The sequence below is a fragment of the Pelophylax lessonae genome (genome assembly GCF_965119305.1).
Source record: "Pelophylax lessonae genome assembly, chromosome: 4".
NCBI lineage: Eukaryota > Metazoa > Chordata > Amphibia > Anura > Ranidae > Pelophylax > Pelophylax lessonae.
In genome coordinates this window covers 453,967,202-453,993,420 of record NC_138771.1, presented here as the reverse complement: position 1 = coordinate 453,993,420, position 26,219 = coordinate 453,967,202, and positions in this window count along the sequence as shown.

Sequence of the window (26,219 nt, the reverse complement as noted above, 5' to 3'; positions counted from 1 at the left end):
GATGGAATGCCTCCTGTTGATCCCAAGGGGGGAGCTCCATCTAATGCAAAAATAGGGGAAAAAAAGGCACAGCCCAAAACCTGCATAGTGTAGTAAGTCAAATCCAAAAAATGTATCCAAAAACCATAACAAACGCGTTTCAAGGTATCTCACGTCTTTCTCTTAACTCTAGCTACTCTAGCTATCTGGCTACCCACAGAGTTTTAAATACTCACAAAGGACCCAGAGGTGGGGGGCTCATATTGGACTGACAAAGAAGGACTAATAACACCGCCGCCCACATGCCAGAAAATCAAGGGTTGTCAAAAATAAGACATGGAAAAATGATTATAATATGCTAAAAAGGTACACAACATCAATATGAAACCAATATAAACTCAAAGAATTTCAAAATAATGATAATGATAAGGGGTAACGATCATAAATAGTGATGTTCAAAAAATCTTGGATAGCATTCCATAAAACATATATGTAATTTCAATTGAAAATTTTACATCAAAATATGTAAAAAAATTGATAATAAATAATGATAAAGTAGAAACGCATGGAACTTAAAAAACACATAGTACAAAAAAATGATATATAGTATATGTGGCGGTATAGGCAATTTATGTAAATAGTCAATAATAAATAATATGAAACATATCAATTCATTAGGAATGTATCAGTTCATTAAAATGGTTGTAAACCTCAGACATGAAATATGAACAAACATATCCCTTTATAGTGTCAAACACAAGGCCCGCCAGGCCATTTCATGTGGCCCTCACACCCAGGGGGAAGGATGGCAATGAGATGTGGACAGCCTGTGAAAGAGAGCTGAAACCTGTTAAACCCTTTGCACTATACATGGTGCACCCCTGGACCCTAAACTTAGTATGTAGCGCACCTCTGAACTCTGCACTCTGCCCAAAGCGCACCCTGAATTCTGCGCTCTGTGCATAGGACACCCTTAAAACTGGACATAGCGAGTCCCTGAATTCCTATATAGTGCACTTCTGGTATTTTTTGCCCCTTTAGGATCCTCCCACTTTGCAATTTGGGCACACCCACCTTTCAATGTAGTTTGGCGTGGGAGGGGGGGGTGGCATGGTTGAGTTCCTGCACATATCCTCTGAGAAAAAAAGCCATGGATAAATTTATATAGTCATCACTCACAATGAAATTTAGTTTGACATCTCTGCTCTATAGTGTGTACGTGTCTCAATTAAAGCACTAAGTCTCGTTTCTGTCTGCTGCTTCGTTCCTCTGCTATTAGCATGAATCCCTTCTGAAAAGTTTTCCTGACACCAAGAGGAAAAATGTGACAGGGAAGGGACCTCCAGCACACAGTCTGTGACTGACAGCCTCAGCTCTGTTCCTGTATGCTGTGTAAAGGGGGTGTGCCTCTTACCTTTAATCAGCTCTCAGATCAGTGGCGGCTGGTGCATCAGGGGCGCAGGGGCGCCGCCCCCCTGTCCATGCGTCCGGCCCCCTAATCTACATGCGGGGCGCTGGACGCATGGAGTTCAATGGTTGTTTGACAATAGCGAATGAAAATTCGCTATTGTCACGCGGATCCTCCTCCTGGCCAATCAGCTGAAGCTGCCGCCTGCTGCTGCAGATGTCCAGGCAGGGTGAGTGAGCCGGGCCCTGTCCTGCCCTGCTGTGGTCCTGTCCTGCTGTGGTCCGGGGGGGGGGTGTATGGTGCGGTCTGTCTGCCGCCCCCCCCCGGCCAATGGAGAAACAGCCGCCACTGTCTCAGACCTCTCCTCACTGAGCTCTGCAGAGTGTAACTTCAACCCTCCACCCCCTTTTTTCTGACTGCTCAGACAAGCTTTAGAAATTTTGGACTTTGAATGGATGTAGAGAAGGGAAGACTGCAGATAAACAGGTACAACTTATGTAGGAGGATTTGTTTCATCTGTGTCACCTGAGGATAGTCCCTTCACTGGGTATACAACCACTTAAAAAATGCATGGCACATAAAGAAAACACATGGTACAAGAAAATGATATATGGTCTATGTAGAGGTAGCTACCAATTATGTACAGTATATAATCAATAATAGATAATGATAAACGTGTTGATTTAGTATTGAAACATATTGATTCAATACCTTATGAGAATGGTAAGGCTTATTTCTGTCACTCTTTGGCTCCCAGTATTACAGTATAATTTGTTAGTTAAAACAGTCCATGGATATAAATTTCAAATGTGTATTAAGCTGCTTGCACAGAGTTCTTCTTAAAGTCTTTCCTTTACTTTTTTTGAAAACTCTGCTATGATTCTGACAAGTGTTAATTTCGTTGACTATAATATTTTTGTCAACTAAATCAATACTATTTTAGTTAACTAAAATACGACTAAATCTAAAAATAATTTGGATGGCTAAAATACAATTAAAATTACATTTTAGTCAAAAGACTAAAATACGCCTAAAACAAAAATGCCATTTTAGTCAAAAGACTATAACAAGCAATGAAATATAACTAAACCCATAAGATTTTAGTTGACTAAAATGTACTGAAGATTTTAGTTGACTAAAATATGACTAAAACTAACATGGCATTTTAGTCAAAAGACTAAAATACGACTAAAACAAAAATGGCATTTTGGTCAAAAGACTATAACCAAAACTAAATCGAAATTTAATGTCAAAATAACACTGATTCTGATACACAAAAAAAGCGAGGAGGCAGTTTACGAAGGTTCTTCTGTTTTGGGCACAGTCCATGAAACCAGGATAGACTCCGTTCTCCCAGGTACATGCATTCCGGCCCTAAATCTAGAAAGACAATATACAAATGAGAAATAGGAAACACATTTTTGTACTGGCAAAGGAATTTTTTATTGGTGCAATGTTTTACTTCTTCAGACATTCCGACATTGCTTTCATTTATTTATTTATTTTTTATTGTCTTGCATTATCCCTTAAGACTGCTCATTTGTTCAGAGGAAGGCAACCTGACTGGAACAAGTTTTTAAGTGCAAGGTCATTAAATGAGTCATTATAAGAAGCTGCCAGAAAAACGCTTCCTAGTCAGTTAGCATACCAGCCGCTCTGCCTATTTGTCTAATAAAGAAAAATAACCTCCGTCTTATTTTAAGTGGACCTGTCATGTAGCGCTAGACAAACAATTGAAACCAGTCAGTCAATGACTATTGCTATCAAGAAACACTACAACTGTACTCAAATCCTCCTCAAGGTATCTCAAATCCTCAGGGTATCTGGGCAGGTCTGCAAGCTTTTGTCGTCTGCGCTGTATACTCTCTCCCTTGCTCCAGTTTATGTATGCTTAGCAAGAGTAGGCTCAAGTATAGGATTGTCAAGGTCTTACCTTGCCTTCCTGTAGTCAGCCATCTTGGACATGTGAAGACTGTTGCCTTTTCTAAACTCTGCATCATCACTTGCGTCAATCAGTGATGATGTTGCACACCTGACTATATATATCACCTGTTGGCTTGCAGTCCTTTGCCCTTGTGTTTGGGCTCCAAGGTGCATCACTGTTAGCAGTCTTCTGTTCTCCGTGTTCCTCCGTGCATGACCTGGCTTGGCTGATGACTTTTCTGGCTCTCAATTTCGCAGCGGCAGACTGCACAGCATCGGCAGACGACCTGGCATCAGCAGACTACCCGCCTCTGGACTCGACCCTGGCTTGGATGACTTCTCACTTCTAGACTCAATCCAGGCTTGGATGACTACCTGCCTCTGGACTCGACCCCGGCTTGGATGACTACCCGCTCTGGACTTGACCCCAGCTGTTCCTGATTTCGCTTCTCACTCGTGCTGTGCGTTTATTGTTTTTGCTCTAATAAATTGCTTTATTTTACTTGCATCTTCATGTGGTCTGGTTTCCTGGCACCCTGACAAGGGTATAGATAGGAGCAGATTCAAGGCCATTTAGAATATAAAGCTATTACAAATACAGCAATTTATCATTTATTGGCTGCATATATTGACTGACAGGATGAAATTAGACCTAAAAAACAGGTAAGTTGTATCACTTTACTCCCAACCATAAAAATTATTTTTTATCTCTTGCATCCAGCATGTGGAAACTGCAAAAATGTATAAAAGTAGATTCAACTATATTAACCAGTGTACACAGGCTGGCAATCAGCATGTAGGTTGTGTTACCCTTACTTATTAGAACTCCTGGCATTCTCTGCACAATGAGTGTTAGGGGTGGGTTTTTTACAAATATTGGGAAAAAGTTTAGAGCATCAGTTTATAAACATGGATATAGACAGGTGCAGTCTGTTGTTTCCACTACAGGTGGCACTCAGCCGCAGCGGCAATTTATAAGGTGAGGAAGTCATAAGGAACATGGTTCCTCTATGGTTTGCTGAGTCACTGAGCCAGCGATCCGATTGGATGCTGGTTATTCATATGCCTCTGGCGGCCACCTTTGGACGTGATAGTCTATTTAAGATCCTGGCCCCAGTTTTGGCATGCATTTGCGTGTGTATAGGAGCATGTCACCTGTCTGTCAGGGACAGCATTAGCAGCAGGGAAAGGTTTCAGTAGAGTAGAGAAAGCTTAGAGCTGCTCACTCTCCTTGGACATCTACCCGCTTGGGCTCAGAACGGTCAGGCCACATTCCGCTCCTCCAGACAGATGCTGTCAGTTCGGTTGAACCCTGCTCCACTATACACTGTTGGTATTCATGAGTGTTCCTGGTTGGGCTTCCTCCCACCGGGTTGTTGCAAACTGTTTGCCTTTACTTCAACACAAGTTCTACCATTTGCACCTGGACTGTGTTTGTGTCGCCACACCACACTGCACCCACACACATGGTTGTTGACAGGTTAGGTTCCCATTTAAGGTAAGCTCCCCCTCGGAGTGTAGGAGTGACATAAAGTTCCCCTATATAAAGGTGTAAGGGACTTATGGAAGGGCTTTCTGTTTGTATTACAAGGAAAGAGGGTACATTGGAGGGGTTCTTGGTGTGTTCTGCCCTTTGGGGAAGGGGCTGTAGAGGTTTTTGCCATTAGTTCACATGTAATATAAGCTTTGGACTTAGATTGGGTTGTGAGTACCACTTTGCGCATTCACTATTGCTCAATATACAATGATATTTATGACTTATATGTTTTACCTTGCCATTATTTGTAAAAGTTGTTACAGTTCTTATAGACTGTTGCTATATGGCTGAGAAGTAAAGACAACATGCAACTAGAAGCCTCTGTGTGATGCTCTACTGGGAATGAAGTGTTAAGTACAGCTAACGATCGAGGTTAAGAACTGGGTGTTTTACTGATGCAAACCTGGTCAACTCTCAAGTGGGTGGTGATGGAGGAATAGGAGTCCCCCTCCTGACTGTGGGAGTAAACCCCTCATGTATGAGGGGTCAGGTGGTTTAGGCCCCCATGTTTCATGAGCCCCAGGTGGAAAGTTGGGCTTTTAGTGCTTTAATCTGGACCACAAGTAAAACATGGGGTATGTGAGAACTCCAGGCATAAAAGAGCTAATGTGTACTACAGCTAAGAAAATGGGAAGGAGAGGTCTAGGACTGACATCTGTGCACAGGAACAGTATGTGGGATTGGGCAGAACATAAGTGTGAACATACTAGCTTAGGAGGTGTATTTTTCCATTATCTGTGCCCCTTTCCGATGATCGGAGCAGAGGGACTATTTTGCATGCATATTCTGCTCCCGCTTGCATGTTCTTCTGCCTTGGCTCAAGTTCCGTCCAGCCTTCCCCGGCAGAGTGATCTTCCTCCGCTCCTCACCCAGTAGTAGCCGGGGCCCGGAGAGTGAGACTTGAGAGGCTGTGAGGCGGTGGCGACAGGCAGAGAGAGGCAGCTGAGCTCAGCTGAAGGTGTCCAACAACAGGAACAGAGGGGAAGCGGATCCCATCGTGGGGCTGCCAGTGCCTTCAAGGCTTCAACATGTATGGGCATAGCCAAACTGTATGTGTTGGCCACATGGGAAGAAGCTGGGCATTCATCCTACATGTATACTTAAACTAAATATAAACTACAATTGGCCATTATACTTTTCCTTTTAAACGTTGTTTCCAAAAAGTGTATATCTGTGGATCGTTTACCACTGCTGGAATATGTCCCCACTGTAGAAGGAAAACACTGAAAGGCTCAGCATTTTGGGACAAAAATGCCTTGTGGAACAATATGTTTATTCTAGTGTTAGATACCCATGGCAGATAGCACAGGGACATGATGAATTAAATTATATAGGCTTTATGGTGTTCAGTGGAAGTTTTGGAGAAGACCACATAAAGGTGGCCCATAGACACTCTGCAGCTTTTGATGCTTGGAAACAACAGAGCAAAGCTCACAAAACATTTGCCTGTTTCATATGCATTTTGATATGTAAAAGGGTAACAATGGAAATAAAATGCTTTAGAAATTTGGAGCAGTTATATAAGCCATAAACAATATAAGCTAATGAAAGCGAAGCATTATTATTGTGGAAAAGGAGTGCTTTGCTTCTCTTAAAGCGGAGTTCCACCCATTTTTAATAGGTTGGAATACATAGATCTTTGTAATCCCCTTTAAAACGGCTTTTACCAATGGAAACTTTTTTTTTTGCTAGTAAATACCTTAATTTCGGATTTATTCCTCCTCTCCTCACTTCCTGGTCCGATCGGCGATGACGTCATTCGGCGATCCGCAGTGTCTGCTGGGATGTATTCTATTCCAGAAATCTCAGTAGCTGTATCTGTACTGAGCCGTGCCTGCCCCGCCTCCGCCCCGCCTCCTCTCATTCAGTTGCATTGTATGAATGTATTAAGGCCGTTCTCTGCCCCGCCTCCACCCCGCCTCCTCTCATTGAGTTGTATTGAGAGGAGGCGGGGCGGAGGCTGGGCAGAGAACAGCCTTAATACATTCATACAATGCAATTCATTGAGAGGAGGCGGGGCGGAGGCGGGGCAGGCACGGCTCAGTACAGATACAGCTACTGAGATTTCTGGAATAGAATACATCCCAGCAGACACTGCGGATCGCCGAATGACGTCATCGCCGATCGGACCAGGAAGTGAGGAGAGGAGGAATAAATCCGAAATTAAGGTATTTACTAGCCAAAAAAAAAAAAAAAAGTTTCCATTGGTAAAAGCCGTTTTAAAGGGGATTACAAAGATCTAAAGTTCCAAAAATGGGTGGAACTCCACTTTAACTTCAATAATGAATCTTTACAAAGTCTTTTACAATAGACCTATGTTTTGCCATTGCAACTAGTTTATTTAAAAACTGCCCCTCATGTGCTGCTTATACTTGCCTTTACTTCCCTTTACATCCCCCCCTCATTTTGCCCATGGAAATGAAAAGAAGAAACGCTGTTAGCCCCAAGTTGCTTGGTTTAAGTCTACGAAGGGATAAGGACTCTCGTCCCCATTTGACAGTGCTAGCCAAATGGGTGCCCAACATGGCACTGGCCATATGAGTATCCAACGTTGCATAGTGGGAGAAAGAGAACATAGTCACGTGTTCCCTAAACCTGGGACTGCTTTTTTTTTCTTTTACTCCTTCAATAGGAGCAGAAAAGGTGAGTACATGAAAGGAAGGGGGGAGCATTAAAGTGAACCTGTTGACTTACAATGCACAGACTTCACTTTAAAAATGTAATTAAAGTGGCATACTGTGGTGAAGTAAATTGGCCTTAAGACTCTAGTGATGTAGATTTACCATTCAATGACATCTTAGGACTTCCATAGACTTATGAGGGTAGCTGAACAAGCATTCACAATTCAACCATCCTTAGAATGAATTGGCCTGCAGGTCCACAAACAGGAATATTTTCCTATGCCAAACCGAAATAAAGAGTAGATGAATGCAGCTGGCAGGTTGCACTTCCTATCTACAGAGAACAATAGTGATTGGGGCAATGTTCTAACCCAGCCTTTCGATGTTCTTTGTCAAAGAGCTGCTGGTCAGTTTTGATTGGGAGCTCCCCATAGACAGTGACATTTTGCTCTGAGTAAACTCCAAGGGAGGTCATAGATGCATTGCCCCTGTAAGTCCAAATCCAGGAGACTGACAGCTACTAGTTCTCACTGAGTAAACCATGCCACCACACGCCTGGTATAGTCCTAGATGATGCATTCTCATCAAGCCTCATTATTTGCTTTGAAACTTACTTAGGGAGAAAGCTTACTTGCTAAATGAGAAAAGACTAAAGTCTGACCCTCTGATACTATATACTCATGTCAATCATGCATCAATATACTCATGTCATCATGCATACAAGATATACATATAACGCGTGCTACCAATATCTGGGGAAGTGGCCTGGCTAAGATTTCGCAAAATGAGACTTATATTATAATATAATGACTGCTATTTACATTTTTTTTAGAACTTTGATAGTTGTCTTGCAAATGTTGAACAAAGAATCTGTCTACTAATACTCCCTGTAGGCAATGATTACCTGTCATTACGTGAACTATCCAGATCCTGACTGAGATTTGTGAAACTATTGAAACAAACTTTGTATCTGTGAATGTTACAGGGCCCATTTTCAGTATTCTGTTTTTGTGTCCTCGTAAAGGGCTTGACAGGTTATGAAAAGCCGACTCCTAATGTTCAGACATTCCTCAGAAGACAAATTCTTGACTGGCTCCTTAGATAACTGATGGTAATGTTAATTCCAGCCCTTACTTGCAAGCTGTAATGTCCCACCTTTTTATGGAAAATAAATTCCCCATGGTCCAAATAATATGTTGAGAGGGCCTCATTTATCAAAGTGACAGAAACGAGGAGTGTCTGTGTTGCCCACAGGGACCAATCATTTTCCTGCTTTCAATTTTTTGGTGCATTATGGCTGCTTGACAGTTGCTTTGTCTATGGTTACCTTATGGTTACCCAGCATGTCACGTGCCCATTCTGAAGAGAATCTTCAAAAGATGAGTATTAAAACAAATAATAACAAAACATACTGCAAGGCTTCATGTGCACTACAGCTCTTAAACTTGAGTTTAGGATCTTTTGGTGTTTTTTTTGCTAAAGCTCCTAAACTCAACTCCATAAAAACCTATGTGTTCATGTACACATAGGCTTTTAGCATCTTTTAGGAGCGGCTGGGGTTAGAGGAGGTTCAACCTCCCTCAACCTCCCTCTCCTGAACACAGAAGAATTGCATTTTGACCAATGGCCACGGTGCGATTTTGCCTCCTGTTGCATTTTTCCTCGGCTGCGGTACATCACTGCCCACTTTACTAGAAGTGGGGGACTCAAATGGGGAGGAGGTGGGGCAGTTGGTAAGCAAAGAGCTAAGCCTAGATTTGGGCTTTAAAGTTGATCTGTAAAAAAATGTATTTGACTAAAACAATATGTTTCTATATATATATTTTAAATTTTAGAATATACTTGTTTTCCACTTTTCGGTTTCTCAGTGCTGCTGGTCTCCTCTAGCATGTTTCAGCCATTTCCCATGTACATACAAGCATTCGCTACAAAGTGCCAGCATGGCCACTCATAGGTGTGGCTTAATTAAAGGAAAATAGACTGTATATCTTGCAAGTGTATTTGCTCCAGAGCCTAGTAAATGTGGGGACGCTCTGCTGACTTCCATTATCCAATCATGTACAAGCAAAAATACAGTTTTTTTATTTTCCTTGCATATGTTTGGGTATTCTTTGCAAAGTGAAGCTTAATCTCATCTCCTAAGCTCTGGGGAAGCTGCATTTGCAAAGTGCACAGTCTATTTTCCTTTAGTAAGCCAACCCAAGAATCTGCACTGAAAGCACATATGACAGGGTAACAACACAGAAAAACACGTAAGAGACAGTTGTCACCTGATGCATCCTTTATGCAGGATTACCAGTTATTTTTATGAAAGCCATTTGAAAATAGTGAAAATGACTTTTGTAATCACATTAATTATGTTACATGTAATTTTTGTCATTTGATTTACATACTGTACACTTTAAATATTACCCACTTACAGTGCCTTGCAAAAGTATTCGGCCCCCCTGAACTTTGCGACCTTTTGCCACATTTCAGGCTTCAAACATAAAGATATAAAAATGTAATTTTTTGTGAAGAATCAACAACAAGTGGGACACAATCATGAAGTGGAACTAAATGTATTGGATATTTCAAACTTTGTTAACAAATAAAAAAACTGAAAAATTGGGCGTGCAAAATTATTCAGCCCCTTTACTTTCAGTGCAGCAAACTCTCTCCAGAAGTTCAGTGAGGATCTCTGAATGATCCAATGTTGACCTAAATGACTAATGATGATAAATAGAATCCACCTGTGTGTAATCAAGTCTCTGTATAAATGCACCTGCACTGTGATAGTCTCAGAGGTCCGTTTAAAGCGCAGAGAGCATCATGAAGAACAAGGAACACACCAGGCAGGTCTGAGATACTGTTGTGGAGAAGTTTAAAGGTGGATTTGGATACAAAAAGATTTCCCAAGCTTTAAACATCCCAAGGAGCACTGTGCAAGCGATAATATTGAAATGGAAGGAGTATCAGACCACTGCAAATCTACGAAGACCTGGCCGTCCCTCTAAACTTTCAGCTCATACAAGGAGAAGACTGATCAGAGATGCAGCCAAGAGGCCCATGATCACTCTGCATGAACTGCAGAGATCTACAGCTGAGGTGGGAGACTCTGTCCATAGGACAACAATCAGTCATATACTGCACAAATCTGGCCTTTATGGAAGAGTGGCAAAAAGAAAGCCATTTCTTTTTTTTTGTTTACAAAAGATTTTATTAGAAAGTCAGTAAAAAAAAAAAAACAGTTTCTTTTACACAAGTCAACAGTGTAACATCATACATAAGAACAATTATACATTGCATAGAAAAATACTCTGAAAAAATTGCAAGTATCAAAAGAGCACTGGTCATAATATAACAGAATATCAAAGAGTCTGTTGCACACATAGGGTCAATACTGTCAAATTAGGCATTTTATAAAAATCAAGAGGCATCATCAGGCCTAACACAAATATCCCAAGGGTCCCATTTAGCATGGAAGGTCATCATGGAACCATGAAGGGAATGAAATATCCTTTCGGTTAACTTGATGCATTCTGGAAAGTACCTGAGGCCACAGTAGGGAATCTGATTTCCAATTAAAGGCGATCATCCAGTGAATGGAACACATCAATGTATGGATCAGATTGGAGGTAGATTTCGGAACACCTGGGACTTTTACAAAAAGTAAACATATCTTGGGAGAGAGAGAAACCGATGTCCCTGCCAGTCTAGTCACAAGCCTTTGTGCATGATCCCAGATGGGCCGCAAGAGATTGCAGCTCCAAAAGAGATGGAGTAAATTACCTTCTTCCGGACAGCCCCTATAACAGAGAGGGGACACTGAACCGTAGAAGGTGTGAACCAGGGAGGGGGTCAAATACCATCTTGTAACTAGCTTAAGAGGCGTCTCCCTGCATGCACTAGAACGTGAGCATTTACGCATGTTGGATATAATGTGATGCCATTAAGGGATGGAGAAACTACAGTTAAGGTCTTGTTCCCATTTAATCATATACTTATGCTTATCTGGGAGGGTGAGGGTAACAATATGCGAGTATAGTATAGATATCAGCCCTCGATCTCTGGATGAGGAAGAACAAATGTTCTCAAAAATTGTAAATGGAGGGTTCAGTGAAAGGAGGCCTTGTGATTGAAAAAATGCTCTCACAATGGTATAGTGATCCCTTTCAGAGCTGGGGAGTCCATGTATATCTACCAGTTGTTCAAAGGTACAAAAAATGTTGCCCACTGAGAGCTTCTTAAAGTTCACCAGGCCTCTAGTTATCCATGGAGATAAGTCCTCTCTGCTCAACAGGAGTAAACAGGAATCAATGTGTCCCAGAAAGGATGTCAATGGAGAGACTTGAGATGCCAGGTTTAGGGGGGTCTTCAGTTTTAACCACAGCCGGTATAAATGGATTATTATTTTGTTTGCAAATGAGTTATATTTAACCGGGTGTGAACCACTCCAGAGAGCCGCCGAGAGATAGCTCAGGGAAACTGTAGCCTGTTCAAATGAGAGCCAGGGAATACTCTCGGGATCTGCATTCCACTGTGCAATTTGTATGAGTTTGGCAGCAAGGTAATAAGACCATAGATCTGGGATACCCAGACCGCCCAGGGATTGGGGGGCATAGAGAATATGACTATTATATCTAGATCTTTTGCCATTCCATATGAATCTAGAGATCTCCCGCTGAAAAGAGCTGACATGGGATCTAGGGACATTAATCGGAAGGGCCCTAAAGAAGAACAAGACCTTTGGTAAAATAATCATCTTTATGGCCATAACTCTGCCCAGAAATGAGATGTGGTACGAAGACCACGTCTTTAACAACAAGCCTAATTTCTTAAAGACTGGGGGGAAGTTAGAAATAAAAAGTGATTCATAATGAGGAGTGATCTTAACCCCTAAGTAACTAAATGATCTGTACACCAGGTGAAAGAAAAGCTCTCCTTATAGAGGTCTGCATCCAACTGGGCAAGTTAATCGGCATAAGAGAGCATTTGGAAAGGTTAACCCCTAAGCCCGACATGGATCGAAATCTCTCCAACTCAATCAGCAAATGAGGCAATGAAATATGAGGTTTGGACAAAAATAATAAGACATCATCTGCATACATACTTAGTTTGAATTCTTTCCCCCCTCTGTGGTGCCCCGTAATAAGAACATTATTTCTAATGGCTGTTGCCAAGGGCTCGATTGCTAGAGCAAACAGAAGGGGGGAAAGCGGGCAGCCCTGTCTCGTACCTCTTTGCAAATGAAAAAATTCGGAGTTACACCCAGGGAGGCGAACTCTTGTTTGTGGGGACTCATATAAAGCTTTGAAACCATGAATGAACCCGTCACCCAGCCCGTATTTAGGTAGAAGGTGTTCAACATAGGGCCAGCTGACGCTGTCAAAGGCCTTGTGAATATCTAAACTCACAAGGCAGGTAGGGGATTTGCTGAGATTAGCATCATTAACAATATTAGCGACTAACCTAATGTTGTCTGAGAGCTGTCTCCCTGGAATAAAACCAGGTCAGGGTGGATCAATTTATGGATAATATTGGACAGTCTATTAGCTAATAGTCTGCCGAATAATTTAAGGTCGTAATTCATGACCGAGATGGGTCTATAATTTTGAGGGAGGGAATGATCTTTATCAGGTTTTGGAATGAGGGACATGTTGACCAGGAGCATTTCTTGTGGAAAACTTCCTCCCTGAAGAACATGGTTAAATAATTTAGTTAATCTAGGGGCAAGAATTGTGGCAAAGGATTTATAATAAGAAGAGGAAAAGCCATCAGGGCCGGGGCGGTGGAGGTTTTGAGTGCTTTAATCATATCTAAAACCTCGTCAACTGTACAAGGTGCTTCCAATACATCCCTTTGTGCAACTGACAAGGATGGGACAGATCCCATCTATCAATCCAGGGGTGAAATTCGTTTAAAGGCAGCGTAGAAGGCACCGAGAGAAGATCCTTGTAGAAGTTTGTAAAAATTTCCAAAATTCCTTGGGGTGCGAAACCATCCTCCCGTCAGACCAAAGCTTGTATACATGAGTGGGTCTAGTTGTCTGAGTTAAGTTTGGCAAACATAGTTGATGTAGAGTTGCTGTAGAGTGTAAATTTGGCTTTGGGCCACCTAAGGGCCTTTTCCGTGTTACTGGAAAGGATGTCATCCAGTGCCTTCCTTTTAGTATGGATCTGAGAGACTATGTTTGTTATATAATCGATCTAATTCTTTCGTGAGGGATTTAATGTCGGACAGTCTAGACTTGTTATTGGCTGAGGCCAAAGCAATCAAATTTCCCCTGATGACCGCTTTGTGTGCTGTCCACACTATGGGAGTGGGTGAAATCCCATCTTCATTAATCTGGAAATACTCCACCAGTGAAGAGGAGATCTGGGCAACCAACGCAGGATCATTCAGCAGAGAATCATTCAATCTCCAATTATACGTCGTGCTACCCAGACCTATTCCCCCTGATTCAAACATCACAATTTGGTGATCAGACCAAGGGCAGACATGGATACGTGCATCTGAAGAATTTGCCAACCAAACCGGGGTACAAAAAATATAGTCAAGCCTGGCTGAGCTATCGTGAGGATGTAAGATTCTGGTACCTTTGGTACCCTTATTGCCCATTTTCCTTTTCACATTGCGTCCCACCTTTTTAGTTAGGTGGAACGCATATACCTTTAAGCCGGATGACATCATCGCTGAGCGCCGCTCTGAGCGGCTATTTCAATCGCCGGCTTTCTCTCTCACATTGTTCGTTCAATGTTACCGCATGCTCACAAGCCTTGTCTTATGCTGCCGGAGCCTCCAGCTATTCTCTTTACCTGGAACAGACCGGAACCTCGCTACTGATCCCGTATCTCGCTACCGGATCACTCCCTCACTACCGGGCCCCTCTACTACTAACCTTACTAGTGATAAGTACCCCACAGGGGATTCCTCCATAACTAACTTACACTATCTACTTCTGCACATTAGGGACTGTTACTATCTATGCATACTAATTCTATCATCTGCACTGTTACATAGATTGCTAGCTCTTGAGTCTACTACCATCTATCCTTGCACTGGGTTAGTCTATCCTGTATATGTCATCTGCTGTCCTCACCACCTGTTACCATACATGATTACTAACCTATCTGCACTCTACCTATTACCATCTACTACTCTCCTGAACATTACTATCAAGTGCTTATCATTGCTGTCACTGTTCACACCTGTCCCTTCAGCACATCACCTCCATACTGTCATATACATCCCATCACTCCAGGAACATCTTATTGAGTGTGTGTATATCTGTATGCTGAAGCAGACAGGCCCACAGTGATGAGTCTGGAGAGTTGGAACTGGTATTTCAACACATCTCTACATGACTACTGAGTGGAGATTCTGCAGCTGCAAATCCAGCTTACTATAAAAACGCAGGAGCGTTACAGATTGAACGAACCTAAAAAATGGATTCAGCAGAATTACCCACTCAAGTGACACAATTAACACAACAAGTAAATGCATTAATACTTGCTCTTACTGAAGTAAAAGATGAAAATCAGACTCTGAGACAGCAGGTAACCCGTCTTTCACAGCTTACTGCTGCTCAGCCCCCTGAACCTAAAATAAACCCTCCTCTAGTGTTTACAGGTGATCGGAAAAAATTTCTTGAATTCAAAAACGCATGTCAATTGCTTTTTTTGCTAAAACCTCATACTTACCCTACTGATCAAATTAAAGTTTGTACCGTTATTTCATACTTAACGGGTGATCCACGGGCCTGGGCAGACTCTCTCTTTGAGAAAGATGATCATCTTCTCAACTCCTATCCTTTATTCCTAGCGGAACTCGCTAGCTTATATGAAGACCCCAATAGGCAGGGTACTGCTGATATCCAATTGAGGGCTTTAAAACAAGGAAGGAGACCTGTTGAAGACTTTGTAGCAGAGTTCAAAAGATGGACCCTTGATTCAGGGTGGAATGATATATCTCTGCGAACTCAGTTCAGACTCGGGCTGTCAGAAGCCGTTAAAGACGAGCTCGCCCGAGCGGATTTACCTGGCACTTTGGATGCCTTGATACAACTCAGTATCAACATTGACAGGCGACTGCGAGAAAGAAAGGCTGAGAAAATGGGAATGCCATTATCTAGTCCTTCTCGGATTTCGGCCGTTGACCCTACTCCTATGGAGGTAGGAACCATACGCCCACCTTTATCAACTACTGAACGAGCCAGGAGAAGATCCAGAAACCTCTGCATGTACTGCGCATCCCCGGATCATTTGATAAGCGTCTGTCCCCTTGTCCGCAAAAAAGAGGGTGAGTGTTCACATGTCTTGCTAGGGGGATTAACGATTTCCTTTTCTAATCCCTATCTCTTTGTTCATTTAACATTACAGTGGGACCAGACTAGGATTACCACCAAGGCTATGATCGACACAGAATCTTGTGGGAACTATATCGATACACGTTTTGTTACTTTAAATAAAATACCTATTATTTCAAAACCTAAACCTGTCTCTGTTAGTTTCATTAACGGTATTCCGTTATCTTCTGGTCCAATCACCAATCAGACACAAGCACTCCTTGTCACTGCTAACGAGTCTCATATGGAGACCACCACTTTTGATGTACTATCTTCACCCCATTTTCCCATTATTTTGGGACTTCCCTGGTTACACACACATCAACCAACCATAGATTGGAAAACACGGACTTTAACTTTCCCTTCTCACTATTGCGAGATTACGTGTAACCTCCCATCTTATGGAAAGATCCTGTCTGTGGTGTCAGATGAGATTGCACCACTATGCTATCAGGATCTGTCCGAAGTTTTCCTTGAGAAAAATGCTCAAGTGTTGCCTCCCCATAGGGATTATGATTGCACTATCGATCTACTCCCTAACAGCAAATTGCCTTTCGGTCATGTTTATCCTCTTTCACAGGATGAACTCTCTCATCTCAAGGAATACTTGGATGAGAATTTGACAAAAGGGTTCATCAGACCCTCTACTTCTTCCACAGCTGCAGGACTTTTCTTTGTCCGCAATAAGGATTCAAGTCTTAGGCCTATTATCGATTATAGGCAATTAAATACCATTACGATAAAGGATCGCTATCCTTTACCGCTCATCCCTGAACTCATTGAACAAGTGCGTGGGGCTACCTACTTCTCTAAATTGGACCTAAAAGGGGCATACAACCTAATCCGAATCCGTGACGGAGATGAGTGGAAGACAGCATTCAGAACCAGATACGGATTATTCGAATATCTTGTGATGCCATTCGGGTTGTGTAATGCTCCCGCAGCTTTTCAACGGTTCATAAATGACATCTTTAGAGACTTACTTGATGTCTGTGTTGTGGTATATCTGGACGATATACTTATCTATTCTCGATCTTTGTCTGAACATATAAAACATGTAAGACTTGTGTTATCCAGATTACTCGCACACAATCTATACGTGAAATTAAAAAAATGCCTATTTCATAAAGAAGAAATATTATTCCTAGGATACATCATATCCAAAACCGGCATCAAGATGGATATGAGCAAGATATCCTGTATTCTGGATTGGCCTATACCAACAACTCGTAAGGCATTACAGCGATTCCTTGGATTTTCAAACTTCTATAGGAAGTTCATCAAGAACTTCTCTGCTATTGTGAGACCTCTCACACAACTTACAAGTATAAAGAAACCATTCAAATGGTCAGAAGAAGCAAATGGAGCTTTCCGCTTGTTAAAATCAAGCTTTACTTCTGCTCCCATACTACGCCATCCAGACCCATCCCTCCAATATATTCTGGAGGTAGATGCGTCAAACATGGCAGTAGGAGCAGTTCTCTCCCAACGACCAACAAATACTTCACCACTTCACCCAGTTGCTTTCTTCTCTAAATCACTAAGCAGCCCAGAGGTGAATTACCCAGTGGGTGAAAAGGAGTTGCTTGCCATAAAACTGGCACTGGAGAATTGGCGACATCTACTTGAAGGTACCCGATTACCAATACTCATATATACAGATCATAAAAACCTTCAATACCTCCAGACTAACAAAACTCTTTCCCACCGGCAGGTACGATGGTCATTATTCTTCCTAAGATTCAACTTCCTAGTGACCTACACGCCTGCAGACAAAAATAAAAAAGCGGATGCGCTATCACGATTAACCGAAGATAACTGCGCCGAAATCCCTTCTATTCCTATAATACCCTATGAACGTATTATTGGTGTTGTTCGTTCCCTGAAGGAAGAGATTTTGCACAGTATAGGATTGGACTCACCTCCACCACAATTAAGTACTGATGCAGAAGGCTTCCTCTATTACAACGAGAAACTCTACATACCCCCTACTATGCGCACCAAGATCTTGGAATTATCACATGATGTGCCTATGGCAGGACATATGGGTATGACGAAAACCCTTAATTTGCTTACCAGGCAGTTTTGGTGGCCTGATATGAAGACGTCTGTACAAAAATTTGTTTCTTCGTGTGACATCTGTGCAAGGTCCAAAATTGACACTACAAAACCATCTGGTCTACTCTGCAGTATACCAATACCCCAGGTTCCATGGGAAGTTGTGTCCTTAGACTTTATAGTAGAACTACCACCTTCCAAAGGATTTAATACCATTCTAGTGTCAGTGGACCATCTGACAAAGATGGCACATTTCATTGCTATTCGCAGACTACCTTCATCTAAACAAACAGCGGAACTACTAATGAAACATGTGTTCAAGTTACATGGAATTCCAAAGACTCTTTTATCCGACCGTGGTTCACAGTTTATCTCCAAGTTTTGGCAAGCTCTATGTCAAATACTACGGATTGAGCGAAAGCTCACTTCTCCTTACCACCCTCAGACCAACGGACAGACTGAAAGAGTCAACCAGTGTATAGAACAATATCTGCGTTGCTACACATCATACCTACAGGATGATTGGGTGGACCTCCTCCCTCTGGCGGAATTTGCTTATAACAACGCAACCCACAGTACTACTAAGCAAAGTCCGTTCTACTTGAACTATGGGTTTCATCCCACACTTCTTCCACCACGCATCCTACCATCAAGTAACCCAGTAGCCTCGGATTATCTTACCCAAATAAAAGACTCTCTGGGTTTACTTAATACCACCATCTCACACGCTCATAGTCAACAAAAAAGGTACTACGACCTTCGTAGAAGACCTTCTCCGCAATATGCTATTGGGGACCTCGTTTGGCTATCGACAAAAAATTTAAGGTTAAAGATCCCTAGCAAAAAGCTTGGACCTTTATTTCTGGGACCCTTCCCAATTAAGAAACTCATTGGAAAAGCTGCAGTGCAACTCACCTTACCGGCAGATCTCAGAATACATCCCATCTTTCATGTGTCGCTACTGAAACCACATGTTCCTAACCAAGGAATAAGGCCTACCATCTTGCCTCCACCTCCAGTACAAGTTGAAGGCGGAGAAGAATATGAGATTAAGGAGATTTTGGATTCTCGTATCCACAGAGGAAGACTCCAATATCTCATAAGATGGAAGAACTATGGACCCCAAGACGACACCTGGTTGGATACTTCTGATGTTCACGCACCTAGGCTTATACGAAGATTTCACTCTAAATACCCGGAGAAACCAGTACTATAGGCCTTCCGGAGCCGGCCTTAAGGGGGGGGGGGTACTGTAAGATTCTGGTACCTTTGGTACCCTTATTGCCCATTTTCCTTTTCATATTGCGTCCCACCTTTTTAGTTAGGTGGAACGCATATACCTTTAAGCCGGATGACATCATCGCTGAGCGCCGCTCTGAGCGGCTATTTCAATCGCCGGCTTTCTCTCTCACATTGTTCGTTCAATGTTACCGCATGCTCACAAGCCTTGTCTTATGCTGCCGGAGCCTCCAGCTATTCTCTTTACCTGGAACAGACCGGAACCTCGCTACTGATCCCGTATCTCGCTACCGGATCACTCCCTCACTACCGGACCCCTCTACTACTAACCTTACTAGTGATAAGTACCCCACAGGGGATTCCTCCATAACTAACTTACACTATCTACTTCTGCACATTAAGGACTGTTACTATCTATGCATACTAATTCTATCATCTGCACTGTTACATAGATTGCTAGCTCTTGAGTCTACTACCATCTATCCTTGCACTGGGTTAGTCTATCCTGTATATGTCATCTGCTGTCCTCACCACCTGTTACCATACATGATTACTAACCTATCTGCACTCTACCTATTACCATCTACTACTCTCCTGAACATTACTATCAAGTGCTTATCATTGCTGTCACTGTTCACACCTGTCCCTTCAGCACATCACCTCCATACTGTCATATACATCCCATCACTCCAGGAACATCTTATTGAGTGTGTGTATATCTGTATGCTGAAGCAGACAGGCCCACAGTGATGAGTCTGGAGAGTTGGAACTGGTATTTCAACACATCTCTACATGACTACTGAGTGGAGATTCTGCAGCTGCAAATCCAGCTTACTATAAAAACGCAGGAGCGTTACAGAGGATGAGAATAAAAGGTGTAACCCTTTACTCCAACATTGTGTGCACGCCAGGTGTCTATCAGTTGCTTATCACTTAAAGCACGTGTCAGGCTTTTCGGAAAAGCTTTAGATGAGGCTGTAATGTTACTCCTATCCAGTGAAGGGTGAGCAGCAAGATTGAAGTCCCCTCCTACCACCACATGGGGGGATTCAAACCTGCCTAGAACTTCGAAAAAATTTCTAAAAAATGAGGCATGCGTGTCATTAGGTGCATATAGAGAAGCTATGGTAATAGCAGCTTTGCCAGCAATACTCCCCTTGATAATGAAAAATCTACTCTCTGGGTCGCAGTACGTGGATGAAATATCGAAAATTATACTATTATGTATAAAGATGGCAACCCCTCTTGTCCTATTCTGGAAAGATGAACATTTAAATTGTCTAAAGGATTTGTCAAAAAATTTTGGGTGTCTATCTGTTGCAAAGTGCGTCTCCTGTAACAAGATTATGTCCGCACCTAATCTTTTATATTGTTTGAAGGCCTTATGCCTTTTATTGGGGGAATTGAACCCTTGGACGTTATTTGACAAAATCTTAATCCCCATGATCTAAATAAAAAGGACTACTCTCAATCTGAAACCGTTGAAGGTTGGATTTTTGATGAAAGGAAAAAAGGACCAGAGCCGATTTTAATTGAACTAACACATGAAACACCTGGGGGACCCAGGGAAGGGGCCCCAATCCGAGTGAGGGCTGAATCCCTGACTCGGTGAAGTATGAACCCTGCTCCAAGTTAAGGGTTATAAAAGTGTATATCAACCAAAACACTTGCATGATATATATAAGGACCTGAAAAAATGACTTTCTGTTTACATACGAATATTTTCTGAAACAACTACTGACAATACATGTAGTAATCAACCAAAAGTTTTGAACCTGAAAATACTTCTTGGAGATGGGCATAAAAATAGAACGCATCCAAAAGATCATTACCCAATGGACATAACCGTCCAAAAGCCGTGTGCGGAGACCCGGACACCGAAGGCGCGGAAGGTCCAAGGGGACCCCCCATATCCCAGGTGCATGGGTACTCGCAAGACAGCACATGGGGGACAAACCAACGGGAGAGGAGAGAGAAAGGCGAACAAACAATTTTAACTAAATGCGTCAGAAAAGTTTAAAACGACAGAGTATCTTTGCAGACATACCGGCGGGCACAGTCACCCCAGCACAGCCGCCCCATGGTGAGGGAGCGACCACACTAGGGCAAGGGCACACCGGCGTCTAAAAATCAAAGGGTTCACGTATGTGAACTTTAGTGTAGCACCAGGAAAAATTTTCCTCCATAGCGGACATCCTCAGAAATCACCATCTCTGAAGGGATTACGCCATCTACGCTGATCTCTTCTGGTTGCTGGAGTGGACCAGGAGGGTGAAGGTCTAGGGGTGTTCTGTGGACGAGCATCAGGAGCAGCTTCCAGGAGGCCTAGTTTACAGAGAAGTTATTTTCCTTCAGCCAGGTTATAGACCACGTAAACTGTGCCATTGTGAGGGACTGATAGCTCCATCTGTATCGGATTCGGGCCGCCTGCAGCACAGAGGTGACCTCTTTCATTTTGCGCCGCCTTTCAAGTGTAGCCTGCGATATATCAGGATAGATCTGAATGCGCGTGCCCTCCATTAAAATATTGGGGGTGTTTCTGGAGGCCCGCAAAATGTCCTCCTTGATCAGGAAGTCCTTGAGGCACAAAATGATGTCTCTTGGAGTCCTATCAGGAGGAGGTTTGGGGCGCAGAGCTCTGTGAATCCTGTCACAGGTGAAATCAGACTCCTGTTTGTCAGGCAGCAAGTTGGTGAAGAGCTTGGAAACCGCAGGGATCAAATCCGTGACCGATTCAGGAATGCCTCTACGACGCAGGTTATTCCTGCGATTCCTATTGTCCAAATCCTCCACCTGCGTTTGCAACAAGCCATAGTTATCAGAAAGCAGCTCAAAGTCCTTTCTAAGGTCATTATGGGCGATAGAAAGTTCATCATGCTTGGTCTCTAATAAGTCTGTGCGGCCTCCCAATGCAGCTATTTCTTGTGTTAACGTATTAGTAGATTTGTGAATCTCAGTTTGAAATTTGTCTGCCAGCTTCTCATAGATAGCAGCAAACCCTGCATCCAAATCTGCCTTTGTAACCACACAAGAGTACTCACGATTCCCGGATTGTGTGCTGGGAGAAGAGGATGTTTGTGCTGTCTCTGCCTGTGGAGATGGGAGGGCCTGGGCGCCATCTTGAGGCATCCTGGTGATTTCCTTGGTACGGAGCAAATAGGTCGTCAGGGAGTGCTTTGGCGGACCCCCCTGATTCTTCTTCTTTGCTGACGGCATGCACCAGGTATTCCCACGGGGTGCTGAAAGTTATAGGTAAGTGTGAGCGAAATTGGCCCCGGGGATCCCGCCGTTCTCTCTCCTCTCCGACGGAGCTGCGCACCTAGCACCCGTCCAGCTTTGCGCCGCGCATGTGCCCCCAAGAAAGCCATTTCTTAAAGATATCCATAAAAAGTGTTGTTTAAAGTTTGCCACAAGCCACCTGGGAGACACACCAAACATGTGGAAGAAGGTGCTCTGTTCAGATGAAACCAAAATCAAACTTTTTGGCAACAATGCAAAACGTTATGTTTGGCGTAAAAGCAACACAGCTCATCACCCTGAACACACCATCTCCACTGTCAAACATGGTGGTGGCAGCATCATGGTTTGGGCCTGCTTTTCTTCAGCAGGGACAGGGAAGATGGTTAAAATTGATGGGAAGATGGATGGAGCCAAATACAGGACCATTCTGACCTGAGACTGGGACGGAGATTTGTCTTCCAACAAGACAAAGATCCAAAACATAAAGCAAAATCTACAATGGAATGGTTCACAAATAAACATATCCAGGTGTTAGAATGGCCAAGTCAAAGTCCAGACCTGAATGCAATCGAGAATCTGTGGAAAGAACTGAAAACTGCTGTTCACAAACGCTCTCCATCCAACCTCACTGAGCTCGAGCTGTTTTGCAAGGAGGAGTGGGCAAAAATTTCAGTTTCTCGATGTGCAAAACTGATAGAGACATACCCCAAGCGACTTACAGCTGTAATCGCAGCAAAAGGTGGCGCTAAAAAGTATTAACTTAAGGGGGCTGAATAATTTTGCACGCCCAATTTTTCAGTTTTTTATTTGTTAAAGAAGTTTGAAATATCCAATAAATTTCGTTCCACTTCATGATTGTGTCCCACTTGTTGTTGATTCTTCACAAAAAATTACAGTTTTATATCTTTATGTTTGAAGCCTGAAATGTGGCAAAAGGTCGCAAAGTTCAAGGGGGCCGAATACTTTCGCAAGGCACTGTAAGGACCGGAAGGTTTTACCCCCTTAAAGACCAGGTCATTTTTTGCGATATGGCACTGCCTACTTTAACTGACAATTGCGTGGTCATGCAACGCTGTACCCAAATAAAATAGATGTCTTTTTTTCCCCACAAATAGAGCTTTCTTTTGGTGGTATTTGATCACCTCTATGATTTTTATTTTTTGTGGAAAAAAAAAAAAAGCGGCAATCCTAAAGAAAAAACAATATTTTTTACTTTCTGCTATAAAACCTTCCCAATAAAAAAAAATTAAAAAATCAAATGTTTTCATCATTTTAGGCCAATATGTATTCTGCTACAAATTTTTGGTAAAAAAAATCCCAATTAGTGTATGTGAATTGGTTTGCGCAAAAGTTATCGTGTCCACAAACTAGGGGAAAGATTTATGTCATTTTTATTTACTTTATTTTTTTTACTAGTAATGGCGGCGATCAGCAATTTTTAGTGGGACTGCCACATTGCGGCGGACAGATTGGACCCCTAACTGACATTTTTGACACTTTTGTGGGGACCAATGACATTACTACAGTAATTAGTGATAACAATATGCACTGTTACTATACTAATGACAATGACAGGGAAGGGGTTAACACCAGGGGCAATCAAAGGGTTAAAAGTGTGCCTAGGGGATGCTTTCTAACTGGGGGGGGGGTGGGCTCACTGGATAAACACAGAGGCCTGTGTTCCTAAATAGGAGGAACACAGGATCCCTGTGTTCATCACTGACAGAACAGCGGCAAAATACTGCTCCATGGGGGAGTGATGGCGGTTGCCTGATGGACAACTCGGCCGTTGGACCCACTGATTGGCTTCCCCTCTAGTCAATTGGCGCGTGTGCGCGCCTCCGGCGACTCGTGCCCACGCAAACTGCTACATGAAGCGACGTACATGTACGTTGTTTCACGTCACAGAGCCGGCCTGCTGCCCTATACTGTAACTATGGCGGCTGTTAAGCAAGTGGCTAAAGTGGTCAAAAATTCAGGCTAGTAAGCTAAAAAAATGGGTCCCCTGGCAGGTTTAAGTTATATTATACTAGTAGGCACTGCATACTAGTACGTTATGACAGACGTACCTGCAAACTGGAGCCCTCCAATGCTGCGCTGTCATGGCTCCCTGATGTTTCCATCTTTGTCAGGTCTTCCTACCACATTTGGAGTCTTTAGCCGTTTGAACGACCGGCAGCGGTATTACCACTCCCACCCATGCGCATGGGAGTTACATTACCGCAGCGTGCCGAGTGGGCCCTGAAATAGGTCAGAGGAGTGCATGTGCGGTTTAGATTACATTAATCGCTGACAGGTGTGGGGAGGTTTATGACAGAAGAGACCTCCAGGGTCTCTTTTGTTATAAAAGCCCTGCCTGTCAGTGGATTTTTTATATTTTTTAAATGCCACTTTAAGGTGAAACCTGATTTAGACCTAGGAAGCAAATCTTAAGCAAGGCTGGTCAAGTAGTTCTTTAACCCCACCTGACCTATCACCATGAGATGGGAAACATAGAGCCTAATTACAATGAAGGCAAAAAGAAGTTTTGTATCATCCTATACTGGTACATGATGAATGCTGGTCATGTATTTCTGGACTGGCTCTGGGATGCTATGTCATCAAGAGGAATGCAACAGATTATATTTGCAAACACATAAATCTCTTACTCAAGTTGAAGTGTTCCAGTGATGACATCTAACCAGCTTGTTCACTCACTACAGCATTGATCATACAGTAAGATTAGCTCTATTTGGCTAATGTAACTCTAATAATACTTACCTAAATGTTACACTAGTGCTGTTTTGAGATCCCTCTGTGTTTCATTTCCAGGGCTTTTTTTCTCAGAGAATAGGTGCAGGAACACATCCCTTTTGAGTCACCCCTTGTCTCCACCCCCTACCCACCTCTGAGCACTGTCCCTTGGTTCCACTCCCTACCCACCTCCTAGTACCACCCCTTTTAGAGAATACAGAACCAAGTATTATTTTGTGGTGCTAAATTATTTGTATGGAATTTGTTAATGATAACAAGAAAAGCAGTAAAATAGATCCCCTGTAGCCAGCAACAATAGACCCTGCCCCCAGCAACAATAGATTCCCCACGCAACAACAGACTCCCCCAGCAACAATGGACTCCACCACAGCAACAATAGATACCCTGCAGCAACAATAGATCCCACCTCAGCAACAATCTACCCCACGCCAGCAACAATAGATTCCCCGCAAAACGATAGATCACCACACAGCAACAATGGACTACCCACAACAAAATAACACACTCAGCATACTAGTGGCTATAGCTATATGGCTATCTCAAGAGAATCTTGAGAGCTGCCTGGTTGTACCCAAGTTGATCGATCAACTTGGTACATTCAGCCTGCACATTAATGGCTCGAATCTCGGCGAATGTTCCTCCAAACACGGCGAATGTTTCTCCAAGCACAGCGAGTTGACTTAATGTCAAAGAGCTCAATTTTGGTCTCATCTGACCACAGCACTTTCTCCCAATACCTCCTCTAAATCATTTAAATGTTCATTGGCATGACTGTACATGTGCCTTCTTGAGGAGGGGGACACGCCGTGTTTGGAGGAAGAAAAATGCTGAATATGACCCTAAGAACACCATCCCTACAGTCAAGCACGGAGGTAGGAAACATTATACTTTGGGGCTGTTTCTTTGCTAAAGGTACAGACCGACATTGCCACATTGAGGGGCCAATGGCCAAAACCTTCTTTACTCAGCCAGAACACTGAAAATAGGTCATGGATGGGTCTTTCAGCATGACAATGACCCAAAATATACCACCAAGGCAACAAAGGAATGGCTCAAGAAGAAGCACATTAAGGTCGTGGAGTGGCCTAGCTAGTCTCCAGACCTTAATCCTATAGAAAATTTATGGAGGGAGCT